This window comes from Mobula birostris, chromosome 26, assembly GCF_030028105.1.
Source record: "Mobula birostris isolate sMobBir1 chromosome 26, sMobBir1.hap1, whole genome shotgun sequence".
NCBI classification, from domain to species: Eukaryota; Metazoa; Chordata; class Chondrichthyes; order Myliobatiformes; family Myliobatidae; genus Mobula; species Mobula birostris.
Genome location: NC_092395.1, coordinates 23,448,333 through 23,464,159, shown reverse-complemented (window position 1 = coordinate 23,464,159; position 15,827 = coordinate 23,448,333). Strand labels below are relative to the sequence as shown.

General features: G+C 43.4%; 1 protein-coding gene across 1 annotated transcript in view; it reads right to left on the bottom strand.

The window, feature by feature from the left end:
* LOC140188409 (semaphorin-4E-like) overlaps positions 1 to 15,827 on the bottom strand; it is a 177,177-nt gene that overhangs the window by 150,548 nt on the left and 10,802 nt on the right. The window contains exon 3 of the mRNA XM_072244649.1: positions 8,852 to 9,050. The gene's annotated coding sequence lies outside the window, so the exon portion shown is untranslated. The remainder of the gene's footprint in view (positions 1 to 8,851; positions 9,051 to 15,827) is intronic.

Here is a 15,827-nt window from a genome sequence, read left to right as displayed (position 1 = left end):
TGATGTCCACATGACTGTGGTTTCAAGCCTGTATATAGCCCAAAAGACATTATTTCAAGACCGACGCCATTGATGGCTAGTGTAAAGGAGATCTCTGTAGTGTGCCCTAGCTGTAGATTTGGAGAGGATTATTAAGCATACAACAGCAGGGAACTGGTATGGGGAAATTCTGACCTATAGGACATGCCAGATGGAATTCCTAGATTTCCTTGTTCAGAAGAAATTAATGATTGCCAAATCTTCTAAACAGAAAGTTTTTAAAAAATCACTGTCAAGGTGTGGATGTTGTTGATATGTGAGGAAGAGGTAAGGAGTTTTCTTCATGTGCTGACGTCCATGTGATGAAGGAACTTCAACAGTTTTCCACGATATGACCAAGAACAGGAATATACACCCCAACTGAAATGGTGAGTAAACTAAGTGACACCTGAGATTATAGGGGTTCCCATCTTCCTGTGTGTAAGATAGCAGCAGGCCAGGCAGCATCCCTAGGAAGAGGTACAGTGGACGTTTCAGGCCGAGACCCTTCATCAGGACGAAGTCTCAGCCTGAAACGTTCACCAGCAACTTTGATGTGTGTTGCTTGAATTTCCAGCATCTGCAGAATTCCTGTTGTTTGTGTGTAAGATATTTTATGTTTAAGAATAGATGGGAAAAAGTTCTTTGCATGGTTTATATTTTCCTTAAAAAGTCAGCAAACTGAAACTGCATGATATGCAAATATTAGCGTTTCAGGATCTCTTCCAGGAATACAAGGTCATGATAGAGTTTGGGAACAGGCTGTCCTGACTCTAATCAACATTGTAGTTGAGCTGATCACCAGGTGCACAGTCAATGAAAAATAAAGCAATCGCTGACTGGAAAGGTACTCTTTAATCAGATGACAAGGTTAATAGGACTGCTGAGATTCTCACACAACAATGATGAGAATAAAAGTGTATTCCCCCAGGTTACAGAATACCCAGTGCCATCCTTTTGTAGATTGTGTCTGTCAACTAGGATCAAGTTCTGTCCTACGCAAAGAACAATTCTCACCTTTTAGACTGCCAGAGCACTCAGTCAAACTGAACTCTAACATGACAAAATCTGCAGATGCTAGAAATCCAAAGCATACATACAAAATGCTGGATGAACTCAGCAGGCCAGGCAGCATCTATGGAAAAGAGTAAAGAGTCGATGTTTCGGGCCAAGACCCTTCTTCGGGACTCAAGCACAACGTTTTCCTGCCTGTTCCCCATTTGGTCCTTTATGGACCAAAAGTCTATCTGTCACAGCCTTGAATGGGGTATAGGACTCCAAGATTCAGAAATATCAGAGAGAAGAAAATTCCTCCTTATCTCAGTTTTAAATGGGTGACTTTTTCCCCTAAGGTTGTACCATGGTTTAAAATTCCCTGAAAGAGGAAGTATCCTCTTAGCATTTATCCTGATGCACTCTATCAAAATGTTATATGCTGGACATTAACTCTAACTCCTCTAAATTCCAGCGAGTAGAGGCTCAGCATGTCTACTCCTGTGGTATTTATACCCCCGTTGTCCATTCCTCCTGATAAGTTAGTCCTCTTCCAATCAGGACTAATTACAATCTAATTACAGTTCTTACTTAGAGTGAGACCTTCGTATTTGTTAAAATTCTTTTCCTCTGGTTTTATTTCAATGGCTTCCTTCACCAGGCAATCCCAAAAGCCATTGACACGGCCCAGTTGTATTGTGCCGTCGAAGTCGCAGTGGCCATAGGATTGACACAAGGTACAAGAACTTTGTCGGCACGTGGAATGCAGTGCCACCCCGATTAAACCCCACCCTTAATAAAAGGATAAATGATAATTATCTTTACTGCCAAATGTGGGAGCAAATTTTTTTTTACAACCCAAGAACAGAGAAATTGTTCACAGAAACTGCCTCACGCCGGCTTAACACCAGCTAGACAGCTGTGAGGACACGTGACAATGGATGATACATTTTGTAATCCTTGAGGACCTGGTGTACACATCAGTATTTGGATAGTAAACAGATGGGCTCACTGGCATTGGCTTTGTTCTATTTATATTTTTTCTTCTGTCTTTTGTGAGTGAACACAGGATATTCACTGATGATAAAGATAAATACTATATGTTGTTTAGTGCCTCTATGAATTCTTATATTTTTGCAATGCACATATTTTACTCATATTAGAAATGTAATTTAAATGTAATTTAGCTTTATCAGTGTGATATTTTAAAATTGCATTGACACTTTTCAGCTTGTCAAAATGTTAAATACTCCAATACTCTGATGTAGTGCTCGCAGCTCTCTGGTGAAATGATATTGTTTCTGTTAAATAGGGGCCGTGGACAATTCTGATTGATGGAGACAGACGTGAAAGCACAGAGGAACATCTGGAGAAATTTCTGAAATGCCGGTTCGCTGCCGCTGTTACTGGGCGGTCGAGAATCTTCCGGAGGGAAGGCCCAAAAATCCCCGGCTTTGCCTGCTGCTGGTGACTGAGGCTGAGGTTGAATCGTTCGCATAGAGATGGTGCTCGGTACTTGTGTCGGAGGGCTGGTCAGAGCTCGAAGTTTTCCGACGACTCAGAGTCGGTCTGTGGTCGGCATGACAGGGAGAGTTTTCTTCCTTCTCCCGTCTGCGTAAGATGTGGGACATTCGAGAGACTTTGAATTTTTTTACTGTGGCATGGCCTGTTCTTCATCGAGTTATGGTATTGTTGCACTGTTGCAACTATATGTCATAATTATGTGGTTTTTGTTAGTTTTTCAGCCTTGGTCTGTCCTGTGTTTTTGTGATATCACACCGGAGTAATATAGTATCATTTCTTAATGCATGCATTACTAAATGACAATAAAAGAGGACTGCGTGTCCTCATAATCTAATCTAATCTAAATAAATAAAAATGTTCAAATGATAGGAGAAGCAGCAGAGATTTTTAAGACTGGTGGAGCTGAAAGATCTGGTTTGATTAAAAAGGGTGATAAAGCATTGTGCATCTTATATTCTGAAACACTTCCTTTCCTTCCTGACAGAGAAAAGAAATAACAATACTATTTACAAATTATGTTTTTATTGTTTTTAAAAAAGATTAATATTAATAATTTTTGAATAGGTTTTTAAAAATGTTTTATTTATTTCAATCTGTTATACTTTTATTAATAGTAAAATAATGAATACATGTAAATAAACCACAGGACTTGCCCGTTTTCCTTAAAAAGTCCATAATTATTGTTACTAATTCATTAATCAATGATAATCTCTGCTCAAGATTACCATGGTATACAGAGAACCTTTTAGAAGATTATTACCAATTTTGCCACACAGTCTCAAAATGGTTCACCACTCCTATCCTTAAAACCAATATCTTTAACCGAGCATTTGGTTATTTAACCTACTATTACACGTGCTGACTCGATGATCGATTGCGTTCGTCAGCACTCTTGGGAAATTTACCTGTATTGATCAAATACCGTTATTTCTAACTGGACTGAGGAAGCTGATCTGACTGCTAAGCACTAAGTCTGTTTTGAAGGGACCTCTGCACAGGATTGGAACGAGCTGCGGAGGGTTGAGAGCTCAGACAGCTCCACCATGGGCACTAGCCTCCCCAGCCTTCAAGAAGAGATGCCTCAGAAAGGCAGCATCCATCATTAAGGACCCCCACTATTCAGGACAAGCCCCCTTTTCATTACTACTTTCACAGAAAAGGTACAGGAGTCTTAAAGCACACACTCAGCGTTTTAGGAATCATTTCTTCCTCTCCACCGTCAGGTTTCTGTTCAGCCCCCATGAATCACCGTTGCTCTCCCTTCGCACTACTTAATTAATTGGTTTTATGCATTTTATTGTAGCTCATGGTATATTTTATGCATTGCCCTGCACTGCTGCAGCAAAACAACAAAGTTCATGACACATGTCAGTGATAATAAGCCTGGTTCTGATTCTGATCCTGAGTGGAAGCCCACCTGGTTCACATGGCGTAAAATAATGTTAAAGTTAAATGCCCCGCCTCTGGTTTCACCTATTCAGTGTAACCCAGTTTAAAATGTCACAAGACCTCTCTCAGTCTTGTACATGTTGTTTCAGTGGTGGTCGGCGCTGAGTTTCCCGCGTGACCAATGTTCTCCAGGAATCACATGAATAACAGCAATGCCCCACTAGAAATTAATCATTAAGTAACAGGAGCAGGCAGGAGCCAGCTGAACATTCACCCCTACAAGAAGTGTGCTGAGGACCGTTTCAAAGACAAGTTTCAGCTGGCATTTGCAAACATCAGCACTAAATGCAATGCTTTCAAAGGTTTACATCAGCTGACAGATCGTGGAAAGAGAACCAGCTCTCATACAATAAACACATAGATGGATTGCAATATTATTCCGTACTTTAAAAGGGGGATTGAGTACAGAATTAAGGAGGTCTTGCTACAGCTAAGCAAGGACTTGGTGAGACCATACCAGGAGATCTGTGCACAGTTCTAGTTTCCTACTAGAGAGGAGAGAATCCTTTGGATTAGAAAGCATTTCTGATAAATTTCACTAGGTCTGTGCCTGGGGGAGGGAGGGTGAATCCTGTGAAAAGCCTGGGGCAGTTTTGGTTTATATTTACAGATTCATACAGCACAGGAACAGGCCCTTTGGCTCATCCTTTATTTACTTACCCATCCGTCTATTTATTTAGTGATACAGCACGGTCTGGCCCTTCTGGCCCTTCGAGCCATGCTGTCCCAGTAACCCCTGACGAACCCGATTAACTGTAACCTAACCACAGAGCAGTTTGATTTGACCAATTAACCCACCAAGTATATCTTTGGACTGTGGGAGGAGACTGAAGCAGCTGGGGAAAACACACACATCCCACGGGCAGCAGATACAGACTCCTTACAAAATGGTGCCGGAATTGGAGTCCGAACTCGGAAACGCCCCGAGCTGTCATAGCTCCGTACTAACAGCTACGCTACCGTGGTGCCCTATCCATGCCAGCCTCATCCTCACTAATCTTATTTGCCTTGATTAGGACTATAACCATATAACAATTACAGCACGGAAACAGGCCATCTCGGCCCTTCTAGTCAGTGCCGAACTCTTACTCTCACCTAGTCCCACCGACCTGCACTCAGCCCATAACCCTCCATTCCTTTCCTGTCCATATAGCTGTCCAATTTAACTTTAAATGACAATATCTTTGAGTATATTTATGCTTTGAGTATATTACTGAAATTTGGAAAAAAAGAAAAATTGATTGAAACGCATACATTTCCGAGGGGTCTTGTCCGGGAAAATGTTGAAATCATGTTTCTATTCCAGAGGAAATCTAAAACCTGGGGTCAATCTCAGAAAAATAGTTTCAGAAGTGTCTCAGGGGGCACCTACTTATAATGGAGGGCAGGATTCAGATTCATCTATATATCAGATGTACATCGAAACATACAGTGAAATGCATCATTCCTATTAAAAAAACCAGCACAACCTGAGGATGTGACACTTGCAAGTGCCACCGCACATTCCTTCGCCAACAATGCTCAGCAGAACTACACGAAGCACAGCAAAATGGGACGCAGCAACAAAGAATCAACAACAAGAAAAACAAGCCCCTTTTTCCATCTCCCACTCATCTACACCACCACCCCAAAGAGAGACCTCCAACACCAGGACAGGCCTCTGGATGTCCAGCAGACAACAGGCCTCTGACTTCCCCAGTGGACTTCAGACCCTTGGACCCAGGTCTTAGGCCATCGGGCTTGGACTTCCAGAAGTACTTATTCTCTCCAAAAGTCATAAATCTCCAGGGTTACTTATCGGAAATCATAGAGGGGCTGAGTTATTGAATAGATTCAAAACTGAAATAAAACAAATGTTTTGGATTATAAAGGAGTATAGAGTAACAGGAACCCGGCAGGAAGTGAAGGCACGGCCAAACAAAACCTGAGCAGTAAACTCAGGGGCTCGTGTGGCCAGCTCCTGCAACTATTTTTTTTTGTTCTTATGTACAAGCTATGCCAGACTAAATCAGAAATAAGAAGACTTTGTCTCCCAAAATTTGGAATTCATTCCAAAATTAGTCATTGAATTGCATGGCTTGGAATGGTCTGAGGTTCAGGGTTTGTACTAACAGTGTGCATCACTAGGTAAGCAGGGGACAGCTTGCCAAGTTCCTGCTCTTTATTTTGTGTTTAGATGCCAGACAGAAACCATTCAACTCATCGTCAGCTACCTCGAAAGGAATTTTGTTTGTTCCAATTCTCTTATCCTTATTTCCTGGAATCCCTGCAGTTCATTCCCAGTATTGGAATGCTTGAATATCAGGGAGAACGAGATGAGATTTAACAGCACTGAACAGTTTGAAGATGCACGCGTGGTCGTCCTGAACATGAAGAATGGTGGTCTACATAAAAAAGTCCCCCTACCCCCCACTTGCCCTGAAGGTCAGCGAGTTCAGCTCTGCAGATCGCAAAAGCTTCACATGCTCATCAACAATAAGAACATGCAGTTATGCAAGTTATATGATGTCAGAAGCTATTTCACAAGTTCAACATCAAACAAAATTACAGTCACATAAGAGGATTTCGAACCTAGAGCACCACAGTGCAGGAACAGACCCTTTGGTTCATGATATCTGCACTGAACACAATTCCAAGTGAAACTGAATCCATTCTGCCTGCACATGATGCAGATCCATCCACCCCTGCATATTCATGTGCTTATCTACAATCATAACTGTTCCCACACTACCACCCCTGTCTGTCATGTACCACTCTGTGTAAAAAAGTCTGGACCTGCACATCTCCTCCAAACTTTCTCTTTATAACCTTAAAAACCTACCCTCTGTTAGAATTCTAACACTTCCACCATGGGGAACAGGTTCTAACTGTCACTCACAACACACTGGAGGAACTCAGCAGGTCGGGCAGCATCCGTGGAAAAGATCAGTCGACGTTTTGGGCCCGAAACGTTGACCAATCTTTTCCACGGATGCTGCCCGACCTGCTGAGTTCCTCCAGCGTGTTGTGAATATTGCTTTGACCCCAGCATCTGCAGATTATTTTGTGTTTAAGATTCTAACTGTCTACGCCCTATATGCCTCTCATAATTTTGTCCAAACTCTCCTACAGCTGATATGCTCCAATCAAGGCAGCATCCTAGTAAACCTCTCCTGTACTCTTTCTAATGCCTCCACATTATTCATGTACTGGGGTGACAAGGATTGCACAAAGTTCTCCAAGTACGGCCTAACCAGAGTTTTATATAGCTGTAAGATAACTTCCTGACTCTTCTGTGGAAAAGAGCGCAGTCGACGTTTCGAGCCGAGACTCTTCGGGCATTTTGTGTGTGTTGCTTGGATTTCCAGCATCTGCAGATCTTCTCCTGTCCCTGACTCTTCTTATCACTGTCCTTACCAAGCATGTCACAGGTCTTCTTTATCACCCTTTCTCGGTGTGCGATAACTTTCAGGGAGCTATGGGTGTAGACCCCAAGATCCCTCTGCAAATCCGAGCTGTTAAGGCTCCTGCCATTAACTGTATACTTTTTACTAACATTGGCCAGCCGGTGGTTTAGTGGTATCCGCCCTGGAATTCGAGGTGAATGGTCCTGGGTTCGAATCCGGCCGGCTCCTTGCACGCTTTCCATTCGTGCTGGGTTGGGTAACTCAGCCTCATTAAAAAACAGCCAAAGAAATAGCAAGGTTGCCACCCGATGCGCCACAAGGCGCGGAGAGGAACAATATTTCCTCTAACATTACGTGCGCAACACTTGACACTTGCTCGGATTAAACTCCATCTGCCATTTCTCTGCCCACATCTGTAGCTGCTGGATCCTTTACTGTGCACGATTCCACCAATCCTTGTGCCATCTGCAAGATTACTAACCCGCCCATCTACGTTTTAAGCCGAGCTATTTTTATGCATCTCAGACGACAGAGCCTGCAGCAACGATCCCTGCAGAACACTGCTGGTCATAGAACTCCAGTCAGAGTCATATGCTTCCACCACCACTATTTGTCTTATATAGGCAAGCTAGTTCTGAATCCAAACTACCTGTGCATCTTAATCATTGGGTACATTTAAAGTGGAGGTTGATAGGTTCTTCATTAGTAAAGGTGGCAATGATTATGGGGAGACGGCAGCAGGATGGGGTTGAGATGGATAATAAATCAGCCATGAGTGAAGGGTGGAACTGACTCACTGGGCCAAATGGCCTAATGTTTTTCCTATGGTATGTGTTATGGATGGTCCTATGTAAAAATGTTGCATAGTCAGCAACCAAGGATCGAATTTAGATTGAACCTGGGAATCAAATTGAGAGGCAGCAGAGTGGACTCACTTGCTACCTTCAAAATGAGCATTATGAATTCTTTTACACGCGTGATAAAGGCTATGAGGGGCCTGCCTGATCCAAAAGAATACACTTCTCACAATATAACAAAGAATTTTGCATTCAACCCTCAGGAGTGGAATTTACACCCACAAACTTCTCATGAAGAGGTGGGACTACCATCAGCTTGGCCACATCTGTACGTTCCATGAATTCCAGAACACTCTGAAGCTTCTTTTCCAGGAATGCATCCAATTCCCTTCGGAATGCTACCACAGTACCGTACATGCTTAAACCAAGCCTTGCAGCCAGCAGGTCCCAGATCACAGCAGGAGTTGTGCAATACCTAATGAAATTTAAAGATGCAGCATCCGCTTAACAAACAAAAGCTGATAAGTGCAGGTTTACGAAACAAGGCAGGTTTACTAATCAATGATATCACTGCAAAATAATGAATGAGTCAATTCATTGAACCCTAGGATGTTACAGTCCCCGAACCATTCACTTTCCCCAGACCCCATTCATCAATGGCTCCCCACCACCTATGTGTTTTACCTCGATGTCGGCCAGTTCCTTCAGCGTATTCTCGTAGGTCACCTCGGCCAGGTCGAGCGAGCCAATGCGATCGTACACCTGCCTTGTCCTGCCCATCAGGGCCTGGGCCTCCTCCTCGATTTGCTGTTTGCCCAGATTCCAGTGCAGATGGTTCGGGCCTCTGGGCCCTCCTGTCCTGCTGTCACTCATGAGCAATTTTCTGGTGGGAGACATACCGATCTTATATTTTATTTAAATTAAATATCAGATGTACAGTATATTGACACTGTGAGGGTTGGCTGCAATTGGACAGTACTTTGGGGGAAGGTGCTGCACAGGAAGGTGATGGAGGCTGAGGACTGCATCAGCTCCTTGTTTTGAAATGAGAACAGGATTGCAGAGGTAATGCATCCCAGTTTAGTTGCCATGGAGATCTGTTCAGGTTAAACACTTCCTCTGTGTGGAAGGAAATAAAGATCCTAAAGAATACCATTCTCGGATCAGACTATAAAGGGCGACGCTCTTCCCCCAAAGCCCAGACGCAGGTCAGAGATCTTGAAGAGAGCTTTGCAGTTGCTGGTCGGCGCAGCAGCATAGCAGTTAGTATAACGCCATTACAACAGCAGCGACCTGGGTTCAATTCCCGCCACTGTCTGTAAGGAGTTTGTACGTTCTCTCCTTGACCACGTGGGTTTCCCCTGGGTGCTCTGGTTTCCTCCCACATTCCAAAGACGTACAGGTTAGTAGGTTAATTGGGCTCATGGGCGTAACTAGGTGGCATGGGCTTTTTGGGCCGGAGGGTCCTGTTACTGTGCTGCATTTCTAAATCCATATCCAAAAAAAATCACCTTAGAAGCCAATATGTGTTAAGAAAACATCTTGTCAAGATATAGGACAGACAATGCAACAGTACCAAGATGAAAACCTGAAGTAAAAGCAATAAGCCTTTGGAAATACTGAGTAGGCCATTCAGCAACTGAGGAAAGAAGATGGGTTAGAGATGACCTGGCATCAAAAATGGGAAAAGAGAGTGAGATGAAAGAGACTTTAAAATGCAAAGAAAGGGATTAGGGAGAAAAGCACAAAAGATGCACGAGGCAAGATTAAATGTCATACATAGTGATGGAGCAAGGTAATTATGCATAATGTAAATGATTAAAATAAAAGGTGCAACCATAGAAGAGCAAGTGAGAACAACAGGTTCAGAATGTGAAATTGCTGAACTTTAATATGAGTCAATAAAGTTGCGAAGTGTCTGGTCAGCAAATGTACCTCAAGTTAACAGAATAACAGTGGACAGAGTAAGAAGTCAAAGGTAGAGACACGGAGAGTCATAGAGCCATACAGCAAAGAAAAATGCCCTTCGAGTCCATACCCATCATCAACCACTCATTTATGCTAATCCTACATTAATCCAATGTTTTCATTAAAATTCTCCTTGGCTACTCCCAGATTATTATTATTGAGATACAGCATGGAATTGGCCCTCTGGCCCTTTGAACCACGTTGCCAAGCAATCCCCTGATTTAATCTGAGCCTAATCATGCAGCAACTTGCAATGACCAATTAACTTGCTAACCAGTATGTCTTTGGACTGTGGGAGGAAACCGGAGCACCCGGAGGAAACCCACCCGATCACAGATAAAATGTACAAACTCCTTACTGGCAGCGGTGGGAATTGAATTTGGGTCGCCCGTACTGTAAGGCATTGTGCTAACCACTAAGCTACCATTCTGCCACTTGCCTACAAATTATGGGTAATTTCCAGGAACCAGTTAACTTCCCAACCTGCATGTCTTTAGGACAAGAGAGGAAACCGGATCACCTGGATCACAGGGAGAACGTGCAAACGTCACACAGACAGAACCCAGTCTCATAATTGAAGCCAGGTCCCTGGTGCTGTGTGGCAGTGGATCTGCCAGCTTTGGCCCTGTGCCTCTCAACAATGTGGGAGTCGGGTAGTAAGTTAAGGTCACACTTTCAGACTGAACTGAGCAGTCTTGCCAGCAAAGCACACAAAACGTCGGGGGAGCTCAACAAGTCAGGAAGCATCTGTGGAGGGGAATAAACAGTCGACATTTCGGACCGAGACCCTTCATCAGGACTCATAAGCCTGAAATGTTGACTGTTCATTCCCCCTCTGCAGATGCTGCCTGACTTGCTGAATTCCTCCAGCGTTTTGTGAGTTTTGCTCAAGACTTTTAAGCATCTGCAGAATCTCTTGCAGTTATGTTTTGTAGGCTATGTTTTATCACTCCAGTGTGAGGAAATGGCTTCGCGAGCAGTGAACACATCATTCTTTCACTCGATTGAAGGAAGTTCAGTGTTTTATCTAGAAAAATGCCCGTGTCCTGGCTTTGTAAAAGGACAACAAAGTGCATGTTGGATCTTCAGCCCATTCTCAGGCTGGTGCAACAGAAGGCAAGGGAGATGATGGTGACATTTGGAAGACAAGAGAGATGAACAGGGAATAGTTCTAATGCAATAATGAAAATGGATGGAAATGGCAGTTTAAGATGGTGCTACTGAAGTTGGGCAACAGATTACTGGTGGTTCAGAAGGCATGAAATATAAATTATAACATAATTAATAATTATTTTTATGAGGTAAATTGTGGTAAACTATCACCTCAAACAATGAAGAGGTGAGCGGAGGTGAAGCTGACTTGAGGGATGACCTGTGCTGTAAAGTCAGAGCGTAACGTGTTCGAGACAGTTTTGAAGACGGAGACAGTGTTGCTGTCGGAGATTAAGTTGGAGTGAGCCATTTGGAGAGGAATCGAGGTGGAAGGGCTTCGATGCCTGTCCACCTCAACCAGGCACAGAGGCGATTTGGAGAGGTAAAGAATGGCTTTGGGCTGGGCGGTGAGGTTTAGGCCCAGTAGCGTATCGCTGGGTGGTGGGATCTAGGCCAAGAGTGTATCAGTGGGCAGTAAGGTCTGGGCCCAGAGTGTACCACTGTGATGGTTAATCCCGAGTCCTAGTGCAGGGTACTACCCGGGGTTTGGACAATTTAAATGCCAGCCCAGATAGACTGGAAAGGCAGAATATCAGGACTGGAGGCGAGGGTTGGGCCAACTTTGCTCACTCTCCTGTGATGTTCACTCCTCTGCTCATGGCTTTGAGCATCCGCTGCTACATGCTTTGCGTCTGTGAGCTTTGTGGTGATTTGCCCACTACATGATAAACTGATACTGAGGCTTTTGGGCCTACTCTGGCTGCTTCGGTGAATCAGGTCTATGGACTCAATTTGATTTGGAATGTTGTTACTTGGTTCTATTTGCATGATTTGTGTTTTTTTTTTAATTGGGTTCTTTTGGTTTTCTTGCTTTGGGGCTGCCTGTAAGCAGACAAATCTCAAGGTTGTATAATTTATACATACTTTTATAATTTGACTCTGGTGTGGAGAGAAGGAATGAGGGCAGAAACAGAGTGGGCATAAATATGGGCTAATCAACTCTATGAGAGAAAGCATGTAGTCCTTTGTAATCCTCAACAAACGAGTTAAATTCCTGTATGAAATCACAATCGAGAAACTATATGATTGACAACTGCAGTTTAAGAATTAACATAGATGCACACCCACAGATTATTAGTTCATTGAACTCAGGCTGGGGCGTAGTCTAAATTGCCATGCATTCAGCCAGTCTAAGCTGAATGCATTCTTTGAAAGGGTGTATGATATGAAGAGCACTGGGGGTACATTGTATCACAAACAAGAGAAAACCTGCAGATACTGGAAATCCAAGCAACACACACAAAATGCTGGAGGAACTCAGCAGACCAGGCATCTATGGAAGAAAGTACATTCAACAATTTGGGCCAAAACCCTTCTGCAGGACTGATTGTAGATTTGTTGGGCTGAATAACTTCTTACTTCAATGGAGTCATTCATCAGGGATTGTAATTGGCTCATTCCAATTACCCCAGTTCGGGTTAGTCAAGGAAAAGGAAGAGTATTCCAGGGTTCCCACTCATGCCCATTGCAGTGTGACTCTGTCTGGAAAGTATAGAACATTTGGTCTAAAGAGCAATCATCCCTCCTACATTACTGTACAGAGCGAAATCCTGGATCTCTTAGAGTCATCACAACATTATGTGCCATATTATATGATGTAGGCAATCATGGTCTCATGACCGTGATTGTCCTCGGCAAAGTTTTCTGCAGAAGTGGTTTGCCATTGCCTTCTTCTGGACAGTGTCTTATCAAGACAGGTGACCCCAGCCATTATCAACACTCTTCAGAGATTATCTGCCTGGTGTCAGTGGTTGCATAACCAGGACCTGTGATGTGCACTGGCTGCTCAAACGACTATCCACCACCTGTGTCCATAGGTTATGGGAACAGTTCAGTGATGGGGTGAGTGCAGTTGAGTCAAGTTATCTCCTCTGGTTCAAGAGCCTGATTGTTGAGGGGTAATAACTGTTCCTGAACCTGGTAGTATGGGTACTGAGGCTCCTGTACCTCCTTCCTGATGGCAGCAGTGAGAAGAGAGCATGGCCGGGATGTCGGAGGGGGGGGCGGGTTCACTGATGATGGGTGCTGCTTTCCAGCAACAGTACTCTGTATGGATGTGCTCACCGGTGGGATGGACTGGGCCATTTCCATTACCTTTTATAGGATTTTCCATTCAAAAGAATTGGTGTTTCCATACAAAGCTGTGATGCAGCCAGTCAACATACTCACCACCACACAAGTATAGAAGATTGTCAAAGTTTTTGATGTCATGCTGAAACTTTTCAAACTCCCAAGGAAGGAGGGGCACAGCCATGCTTTCTTCATGATTGGACTTGCATGCTGGGCCCAGAACAGATCCTCTGAACTGATAACACTGGGGAATTTAAAGCTGCTGAGTCCACCTCTGATCCCCTGACGATGAGTGAAATGGCAACTAGAGCTGTGCTTACAGTCATCAGTATTAAAGAAGTAGAATAGGGGGCTAAACACACAACCTGTGGTGTACCTGTGCTGAGGGCTTCCAGTTTCCTCCACCTGAAGTCAATAATCATCTCCTTGATCTTGATGACCTTGAGTGAGAGGTTGTTGCAGTGGCACCACTCAACCAGATTTTCAATCTCCCTTCTATATTCTGATTCATTACCACCTTTGATTCAGCCTACAACAGTGGTGTTGTTGGCATTGGAGCTGTATACAGTCTCGGAGCCATAAGTATGAAGCGAGTAGAGCAGGGGTTCGAGCACACAGCCTTGTGGTGCACCAGTGCTGAGGGAGACTGTGGAGGAGATGTTGCCAATTCGAACTGACTGGCGTCCGCAAGTGAGAAAATCGAAAATCCAGTTGCACCACAGGTATTGAGGCTGAGAACGTGAAGCTTATTAATTAGTTTTGAGGGGATGATAGTGTTGAATGCCAAGCTGTAGACAAAAGCTACAAACAAGAGAGTGAAAAGCTTGTCTTGCATACTAATTATACAGACCAAATTATTATAGCACTGGTCCTTGAAGAATATATTCCAGGCAGAGCTTGACCGCTCAGGTCGAAGAACCAGACTAAACTCATGGAATTTTACCTAGTGGATTCATTAAATGAGGTCTTTCTCTTCTGTGTTTTGTGTCATCACCAAAGTTACAAATCTTTCAGTTGTCTATTGGTGAATCATAACCCATTTCTGTCTTTTCAAATATTATCTTACAGGCTTGTATATCTGAAAGCTCACCAGTGTCACTTTCTACCAAGAAGCAACTCCCTTGAACATGCAGTACTATATTAAAAGTGTCAACCTAAACCATGTGGTCCCATAGACTCAGATCCACCTACTGAAAGAAGCTACAGCATCGAAAGAAGCTACAGAAAGTTGTAAATTAGTCAGCTCCATCTTGGGTACTAGCCTCCATAGTATCCAAGACATCTTCAAGAAGCAGTGCCGGAGAAAGGCGGCATCTGTTATTAGGGGCCCCCATCATCCAGGACATGCCCTCTTCTCATTGTTACCATTAGGAAGGAGGCACAGAAGCCTATAGGCACACACTCAGTGAGTCAGGAACAGTTTCTTCCCCTCTGCCATCTGATTCCTGAATGGACATTGAACCCATGAACACTATCTGTAATTGATTTACTTATTTTTTCTATATTATCATGTATTGCATTGTACTGCAGCTGCTAAGTTAACAAATTTCAGGACGTATGCTGGTGATGTTAAACCTGATTCTGATTCCGATTTTAAAAGCAAATCCCCAACACAACTTCTACTTACCTTTCTATACCATCAATAATCATATTAATACAACACAAGGCACACCACTGGATTGTTATCAAAAATGGAAATAGTACCTGAGTCAGATCACCAAAGATGTGAGTTTTAAGGAGTGTCATAAGAGAGGCATAGATGTTAAGAGTGGGAATTTCAGTACTTAGAGGAGGTAGTGAAGGTACGTCTGGCACCATTAAATGCAAAATTAAATTAAGCATGTTCAAGAGCTCAGAATTGTGGGGTTGGGGAATGGGGGCAACAGAAGATTGTAGATTTGAGATTACAAAGGCAGGCAGGCATTGGGTGAGACCAAGTATGAATTTGAAAACAAGGATGAGAACTTATTCTTTTCTCACATTTGCCTTTTGTCTGACATAAATGCTTTGCAGCCTATCTTTTTAACAAAAACATCTGAACTGCGAAGTTCTTTGTCAAGAGGAGACTATTTGCCGGGGCACCAAGTAATATAGAATAAACATAATTGCCAACACTAGTGAAAAAAAAGCAATTCATTCCCAAGGACAAAGGATAATTTTGTACACAATTGAAAAGCTGATAGATCTGAATTTCTCACAGAGTGACAAAGGACAGGTCTTGCTGCAGTTTAAGGGTGCGAGAGTGGAGGAAACTCCCTCTGTTTCCCAGCATTCTGCCTCTCTCCTCGGAGGAAGTGTATGATTGTTCTCATGTCCACTGTCACTTCCAGACTCTGCCCTTTCACAGGCCACAGTAGTGAATATAGGGCAGGATCTGGAATTGTTCACAAACGTGACCACGCCGTTGAAA